General features: G+C 33.0%; 2 long non-coding RNA genes across 3 annotated transcripts; one reads left to right on the top strand and one right to left on the bottom strand.

The window, feature by feature from the left end:
* Nucleotides 1-2,465: 2,465 nt before the first annotated feature.
* On the bottom strand, nucleotides 2,466-4,682 carry LOC106303987. Its single transcript, XR_001262606.1, has 7 exons — nucleotides 4,276-4,682; nucleotides 3,899-4,145; nucleotides 3,768-3,817; nucleotides 3,550-3,665; nucleotides 3,273-3,380; nucleotides 2,772-3,030; nucleotides 2,466-2,692 (listed from the first exon to the last, which is right to left on the bottom strand). It is a non-coding gene; the product is annotated as an uncharacterized LOC106303987 (long non-coding RNA).
* A 3,272-nt stretch (nucleotides 4,683-7,954) lies between these two features.
* LOC106305333 lies at nucleotides 7,955-8,567 on the top strand. Of its 2 annotated transcripts, none has more exons than XR_001262965.1 (2): nucleotides 7,955-8,207; nucleotides 8,448-8,567. It is a non-coding gene; the product is annotated as an uncharacterized LOC106305333 (long non-coding RNA). The 2 variants fall into 2 exon arrangements; XR_001262966.1 differs by having other exon boundaries at nucleotides 8,445-8,567.
* Nucleotides 8,568-8,880: the final 313 nt, after the last annotated feature.

The raw sequence follows: 8,880 nt of genomic DNA, 5'->3' as shown, positions 1-8,880 counted from the left end.
TTTTTTATAAAGCTTAGAAAATCAATGGGATGATTGGTTGGTTGATACATCCTATAAAGAAAACGAAAACTATAGGTGGTTTGAATATTGTACATCGATCGATGCATGATGTAAGTTGACTATATAAAACTTGAACATGATCATTTCAAACTAAAGTATAGGTAGGTTATATTCATTTGTTATATTGTAGTTAATATATTTTAAATATTACATAAGTCAAGTGATTCACGTTTTCGTAAAAATAAAATTCAAGTTCATTATTGGGCCGTACTCGTACATAATAAGGTACGTTAAATATGATGTATTTTTAGGTTCATTTAATGACATTAAGTTTAAATTTAATTAAGGAAAACTCATTAATTTAACTGGAAAAGACAAGCATTGAAAGAGGTAGTTTAATTTAATTCTCAGTGGCATGGAAGTGTAAATAAGTTAGAAAACTTAGGGGTATTTTTTAATGGATACTTTTCTTTTAATAATATAGATACGTACACATAAGCAAAAGTAAATAAATAGATTTCAATATCATTAAATAAGGTGGAATATATTTTACTTGTGATTTAGATTATTATTTTTTGTATGATTTTGTGGGTTGTGTTTTTGGTTTGTATCTGCAAGAGATGTATATGATAATGATTGTTGTTTTTAGAAGTTTTAGGGGAAGAAGAATTATATGTAATAAAATATATTTTGTTTGTTGGCCATAGTTGTTTCTTTATTAAAGAGTTGTGGCATTGATATACTATGAATGCTTCTTGTTTTCTTTTACAAAAATTTGATTCCGTATTTGGTGTGTTATTTGTGGTTTGTAATATTTGGGTTCGGAAGGATTGGATTGTGGGTATTTTTTGTGTATGATATAAAAATATTTAATTTTTATATTGAGATCATAATCTTTCGACATGCTATTGGAGTTGACGTGGTGATTATTTAAACTTGCATTTCTTATGAAAAATAGAATGTTATTTAAATGAGAATAAGATAGTAATGCAAACCTAATCAAAATAAGAAAATATTAAAATTGGAAAGTGTGAAAACTGAGTAGTGGCCGATGAGTGCAAGCATTTAGCAGTCACCGTAAAACCAACACCACTAATATATACATATATTAAATATAACTCTTACGGTAATTTAACTATAGATAATTCAAATATTATATATTGACCGACTTGATAGTATTTCATTATTTATTTTTCTGTTTATCAGATATTACATATTTTTACATTTTTATATTTATATATTTCTAAATTATTTATATATATATATATATATAATATTTAAATTATATGTATATATATAATATTTAAATTATATTTATATATATAATATTTAAATTGTATATTTAATGATTTAGCATACATGGGGATGTAGATGATGAAGATGTTTGGTACTAAATTTACATCTATATGAATTTAAAATTTTTATTTAAACTATTTGATATAGAAATTTATTAAATCAGTCACTGGCTGAGTATTGTAGAATATTGTTAAATGCATTTTGACATTCTAATCTTTTTGGGAACATCATGTCTGTCTTATGATATTGTAAGAGTAATCACTTTCTCAATTTATAATCAGTCTTTTAACATGCAATGGGAGTGATTCGATAATAATGTGAACTTGCATTTCTTATAAAAAGTAAAATAATATTTCATGCCATGATAGCAGCAAATTAAAAAAAAATAAGAGAGCATGAAAACCGAAAAGTGTGAAGACAAATTGTGGGAGACGGTGGGATGACGCTACGGACTTACGGGGAGAATTTCTAAGATGTTTAGTCATTGTGAAAGAGTTTGTGTTGTGAAGATTGTGATGAAACTTGGGTAATTGGATACCGTTTACATAATTGTGGAAGGTTTGGGGTGATTAATTGTGATTAGCCATGTGTTACGCTACTGATACTACGTTCATTATAATATCTGCAATATAACCCATATCATTTAAACCATCATTTTGACACATCAGTTGTATTAAATCAATAGATGGTGTCATTATATTGATGTAATATGGGACTGGTACTAACTATAACTTGAAAACGGATAATTTTTGTTTGGACCATAGATTTGTAGTATATTAGCTTTTCCTTAGATTACGAACCACCACTTGTTTCCAACAGAAACAAAGCCAGACCAATTGTCGGACGTCTTAACATATCCTTAATTAGTTATACTTGGTTTCAGATTTCCATCGAACCACAACTCTAAATGTCCTGCAATGATGTAAATTATGCAGATTGAGTCAGTGTGATCACGATTAAATCGTATAGGTATGAACCTTTGTTGTTTTGAGATAAGCTTTCAGTTACACTATTCCAGGGTTGATAAAATATCTAGAAAACCATTTGGAAAGAGAAGAGGGCACTACGTTTGTCTATTATAAACATTTCATAAGCAGTTTTATCTCTGTAGTATTTTGTTCTTCTGTATTTTCCATTTTTTTATGACTGAAAATATATTTGAGGGGTGATTTTATATATTTTTTAAAATATATAACAAAACATGTTATATGCGTTTCAAGCAAACTCATCAAAAAAAATATACGTTAAGAAAGCATGCAAACTCATGCAATTGAAAAATGCCGCACTTTTAATGTCTAGGAGAAGCTGAGTAATAGGATGCTAGCCTTCTCCACACCAGACGTTCAACCAGCCCAATGAGGAATCCAAGCTTTACTTGATTTGTTGGATCAACAGACTGCTCAGGTTAAAAACGGGCAACTTGAAAAAACCTTTTTTTATCTCAATCAAATAATTTTTTATTCGAAATTACTTACGAAGTATGTAACTCATTTATTCTTAAATTAGCATGCATGATTATTGGAAGCCATTTTATTTATGACATCACTTGTGCCCGGTTTAGTTTATTGTGTAGCTGTAATTTTCTTATCCCGGACATGTAGAAGAAGCAACCGTTTATATCAGTGTTAAGTTGCAAAATGGTCGTGAGTTGAGTGTTAACTAAGATTTCGTACTTCCTGCAGCAAAAGAGCCTCGAGCGGTATAACTTCTGGCTGAAGCAAAAAGATCACCAGCCTAAAAAGACACACAACAGAGACATGAATGCATGAGATACATACCAACAATTTAAGATAACAGTTTAAATGTGCCATTTGCACTGTAAAGTCATGTACAGTCATTAATTGTGTTGACAAAGATCATGTATATTTTACAGAACCACAAAGCTGTAAAATTAGTTACAAACCAATTCAAGACTTTCTCTGTGTAATAATAAGGCGAAGTATCTACAAAGTCTGAGTACAATAATAACATATTACCTTCTCAAGAAGGAGCTTAAACTCCACAAGTTCATTGTGAAAGTGATGCAACTTGTCATTATTAGCATTGATTTCAGAAAGTCCAACTCCAAATTCTCCAAGCTTGGCCTGAAAAGGTGAAAAGAAAAGAAATGCGTTCAGGAATAAACCGACATGCGTATGAATTGTAGATCAGTTACACAGAGTTGTAGGGACTATTTGATATGTAGTTAAATAAATAAAAACATATAAGCAATTCGCTGAAAAACCAGCAACCAAAGAGCATAAGTATAACTACCTCCAACAATTTTTGGGTTGACACAATAACCTTTGGGTCTAGGCTGGAGCTCTGTAATCTTCAAGAAACGCAGCAGTCGTTGCATCGAACGTACCACAAGCCAACCCGATACATCCCTGTACATGTGTAAAGTTTGCACTGATGTTAAAAGTTTCATTTTTTTTGATGTGAGAACAGACGACACTAAAGAAAGTTTTGGATATGAGAATGAGGCTGACCTTTGAATTTTAATGGTTGCCTTTGCTCCCGGTCAACTGGCCAACGATGTCTGAACAAAATATAAAAATAATCACAACATCAGCGTGGTATTTGAATTCTCTGATTTAGAACCAGAATCTTATAGACCAACCAGGAAGATGAGTACTGGTGTTAGCCAAAGCAAGCAGATTCTCTTCATTCCAGAAACAACTCCAATCGTATCGGATTGACCGAGTCGGTAATCTCAGCAAAGGCGGTCTCATCATCGAACCGTATGGAGAGCTTGGAATCCGACAGCTTGAAGTTTGGGTTGCTACGTGTAATACCCAGTAACAGAGTACATTGAGCCTGAAGGTGTTGAGCCAGTGTGCGTTAACAGAACTTTGAATCATTGTCGACTGTGATAGGTCAAAATCAAAAGGAATTAAACTTTCCATATTGAATTAGAAAAAGCAGTAAAAGCAGGAAGAAAGATTATATGACATTTTTTTTCAAAAAAAAAAAGGAGCTATATGACACCGGAATTACCCGAGGAGCATGTCGACCAGCCATGAGACACATAGGCCATGAGTTCGCCGCCTTTCTTAAGGTTTCAGACTTCCAATAATCTATACAATCGGACTCCGACGGTGTTGGAATAGCGCCCAGATTTGAAGTCGGCGAGCAAAATCGTTGGGATTGTAACCCTCCGCTGCCGATAAGATGATTGTAAGAGAAAGAATGTTCACCTATTTATACTCTCAGATTCACTGACTCCTAATCAAAGCACGCATTCAAGGCTAGATCGTGATGATTGAATTAAGGGAGAGTAACCACGAAGAAAAAAGAAACGGATGCTTTCCAGTGCCACAGACGATAACAACAAAGATGAAAAGTCTTTGTATAATGAAGGGAGACGAAAATGTCGAAAGCTTAGGGATTTTTATCAGGTTACGGGATTGTATTAATCAACCGTAGCCCAGCACTTGTTAATGAACCGCTGCGCTCAAGTTAAAGTGGACACGTGTCAATTCCTCGACGCACGACTTATCTACTTGAAATCTGACGTGGCGCAACTGGAGGGAAGGATACTTTCTTTTATAATAATAGATAGATAGATAGATTTCACCGTTTATAGACTTTGGTAACTTTTGAAAATCTTCGGTAAAAATTTTAGTAACGGTGATTTACAAAACTTATTTTCTGTTTAAGAAAAAAGAGCATAATTTGTGTTATTCAAAAAACAAAAATTTAGACATTGTAAAAAGTTGTCTAAATTATCATTTCAATAAAAAAAATATTTTGGACATATATATTATGCCAGTTAAAAATGGGTGGATGTACTAATTTAATGTAGCTATATTTGTATTTGTAACATTCTAAGTTATGATATATAGAAAATGATTAAAAGAATTGATTTGACTACCTATATAACCAAAGTTAGTTTACCTTTTCCATCACACATCCGTTTAAAACTTCAGAGTTAAGCGTATTTAGGCTGGAGTAGTGAGAGAATGGGTGACCTATCGGAAAGTGATTCGCGATACCGTGCGAGTGAGACCAAAGCACATGGAAATGTCAGGTGGTGATTGCAGGGTTAATTAAACAAGATTTTTGGGTCTTGAAAATATTAACGCACCGTCTGTTGGAACGAAATGGAGCCCACAGACCGAGTGAGTGGGCATGGGTGGTCCGTTAGCTGTGGGCGGTCGGGGGATTATAGTATTTCTATTAAATTATTCACCAGATCAAGTATATATCAGTCAATAAAATAAATTATTTTTTTGTTTGACGTGAACCTATTGAAGTTCATGTATATATCAATATCCAACATGGAATTAAAGATTAAAGACATCTGTATCGAGAGTTTTCAAAAGAATATGAAAACCTTTCACATGGATTTCTCATTTTTCTTAGATATTCTAATTGATTATTCATATAATTTGTGAATATTTTTTGTAAAGAAACCGATCGCATAAGAACTTTCACAGTTTAGGTTGGGGAAAACATGGGGGCGAGGCGCAGCCGAATGTTACGGTCGTGTTCCCCTGACTTTGTGTGAACCTGTGAGGAAAATACTTCGACGATAGCATGATATAATATAAGCAGAAATGAGACAAACACTTTTAATGTTAGAAAACCTCCTCGATGTGAGAAGGAAAAACCAACGGGAGCGTAGTCCACTCAAAAATCCACTATATAAATGAGTATGAGTACAGCCACGTCCTCCTTGTTCAACACCCTGAACAGAACAGAGACTCTAGCTACAAAGAGCTATCTCCAACACAGCAACAACAACAACAAGAGAGCACCACAAAGAGCTTCAAAAGCAGGCAGCTACAAGACGACCTCAGCTCACTAGGATTCCCGCAACCAGAGACTAATCCACCGTACAAATTCAAGATGAACAAGTCAACAACACATCTGCCAAATTTTAGCTCAGTCAGAAAAGATCCAACCGTCGGATTTACCAAACGCTCAAGACAGCACTGCTGAAGAACTGTGACGACAAAGCTTCACTAAAACCCCAAACAACAGAAGATCCAACCGTTGAAATCCAAATCCATTCGGTTAACCTTTAACCCACTGACTGAAGAAGCTTCCCACAAAATATTAGCCCAAACATGATCCGTTTGACCCTCCAAATCTGCCTCGACAAACCCAGACGAAAATATGTCTTCTTCTCTCCTTTTCTCTCTTTTGTCTAATGAGTCTTCTTAAGCACTCTTCTTTCTTGTGTCAACTCTGTGTTCTCTGCTTTCTGCTAACCACACAAATTAGATTAAGAGACTTTATATAGTGTCTCACTAACCCCCAAGACCCAATACTAATCTCATGGACTAATACCAATGGCCCAACTTCCAAGTTTAGTTATCACCAACCAAACCCAATGGGTTTCCTCCATCTAGGAGGAACCCAGCAAACTCCCCCTCCGACTAGGTGGAGAAAATATCCATTCCGGCTATCCCTCGGTATACTTCAAGCTTCCCCCTCGGCAAAGACTTTGTCATCATATCAGCTCCATTATCATCCGTATGAACTTCCTAAGTTCCATTTCGTTAGAAACAACTACATCTCGTATCCAATGATACTTCCTCTGAATGTGTTTTGACTTCGAATGGAATGTAGAATTCTTTCCGAGACAAATGGTGCTTTAACTATCACAAAGCAGCACATAATTTTCTTGCTTGTAACCGAGTCTCTTCAGAAAAGTTCTTCATCCACAACAACTCTTTACTAGCTTCAGTTGCAGCAATGAACTATGCCTCAGTGGTCGATAGTGCAACGCACTTTTGCAGCCTTGACTGTCATGCCACAGCTCCAGCCGCAAACGTTACCAAGTAACCCGAAGTAGACTTGCTAGAATCAACATCTCCAGCGATGTCAGAATCAGTGTACCTGACAAGCAAAGGCTTCTTACCCCCAAATGTAATCTTCAGATCAGAAGTCCCTCAGAGATATCTCAAAATCTACTTCACATCATTCCAATGTTCTCTTCCCATATTGGAGAGAAACCTGCTGACAACTCCAACGGTATAGGCTAAATCTGGTCTTGTACAAACCATGACATACATCAAACTACCCACTGCAGAAGCATATAGAACCTTCGTCATATCCTCCTTCTCCGCATATGTCTTTGGACTTTGTTGACGGCTCATTCTTAAGTGTAGAGCAAGAGACATTACAAAAAAAGTGGTGAATTAAATTACTTAAATTGTATCAGAAAATTAAATGATTCTGTTTTAAATTACTTATCTACAAATGAGACAAATATATATTATTTAGCATCAATTATAATAAGTAATGTCATTTTAAATTTATTTTGCATCAATTCAATATAAGTGATATGCTTTTTATTCATTTGTATCAATTTAACACAAATGGTATTATTATATGTAAATTATCAGTTAAATAATTGATACGTTTACTTATTTTGTTTAACATCACTTATATATTTGATACAAAACTTACATCACTCTAAAAATGATACTAATAAAAATTATGTAATTATATATTATTCTAACATCTATTTAATAAAAATGATGTTATTTATCTTATTTTTATCATTTAAATATTTGTTATAATAAATTTTTTAAATAGCTAAAATTTGATAAAAAAGGATTACGATGTAGTTAAGATTTTGTAGCTTTAATATTTGTTTGTGGCTCTAATTTAATTGTACTTTATTCTTAACAGTTTTTTTCTTATCCAAAAGCATATTCTTTCTTCTATCGCCACTTCGTCTCTCTCGTGCTTAAACTTATTTTACAGTTATATTGTTATTAGATAAAAATATTCTACAAACAATCAAACTTTTTTTTCTCAATGAGTAAGGATGAGTGGATGACGTCCCATTAGCAAGCCATTGGTGGCATGAAGAATTTTCCCTTATATGAAGATGATTATGTTTTCGTTTGCATGATTTGAAAGAAAACTAAGGTTTGCTAATTCAACGAACTTGATGGAAAATTTCTAAAAAGGTATTATATTTCTTCTACTTCTTCTTTTGTTTAATCCAACGAACTAAGGTTTGCTAATCCAACGAATCTTCTGTTTCTTATTCTTTTCTAAAATTACAGTTTCTTGTCTTTTGTTTATGACTTAAAGATCTTTATTTGTTAAAGTTCATTATCTTCTGGTTTTCTAACCATTACAGATTATACTGGAAACATATGTCGAGAGAAAGGGTTCTGATGGTTTGATTATGTTGATTTCAGCAGAAGCGTTAGGTGTTGGAGGAGGAAACTAATTCTGGTCAGGTGTAAATGTATTCTTCGGGAAAAAATGACTGATCATAACTGTCCAGAAGTATATGAGAAGATGGAAGTCTACAAGAAGAAGAAAAAAAGACAATTTCGGTTGAAGGACTCTCATTGAATTTTTTTTTTAATTGTTGTTCAATCTTTTTTTTTTTTCCTTTCACTTCTTTGTATTCACTTTTCAATAGAAAAAAAATATTAATATAAAATATTTTAATTTATTTATTTTGGACATAAATTTGACGTCAATTATTTAAAATTGATAATAATATTTAAAATTAAATTATTCAAATTAATTTTTAAATATGATATTACGTTTTATTTTAGTTATTATTAAATCATAGAAATAGTTGAATCATTTATTCAACTGATTTTAATACTAATATCGTTTTTT

The sequence above is a fragment of the Brassica oleracea genome, chromosome C7 (assembly GCF_000695525.1).
Source record: "Brassica oleracea var. oleracea cultivar TO1000 chromosome C7, BOL, whole genome shotgun sequence".
Lineage (NCBI taxonomy): Eukaryota > Viridiplantae > Streptophyta > Magnoliopsida > Brassicales > Brassicaceae > Brassica > Brassica oleracea.
The sequence above is the reverse complement of the archived record's forward strand: the minus strand, read 5'-3'. Positions and strand labels throughout refer to the sequence as shown.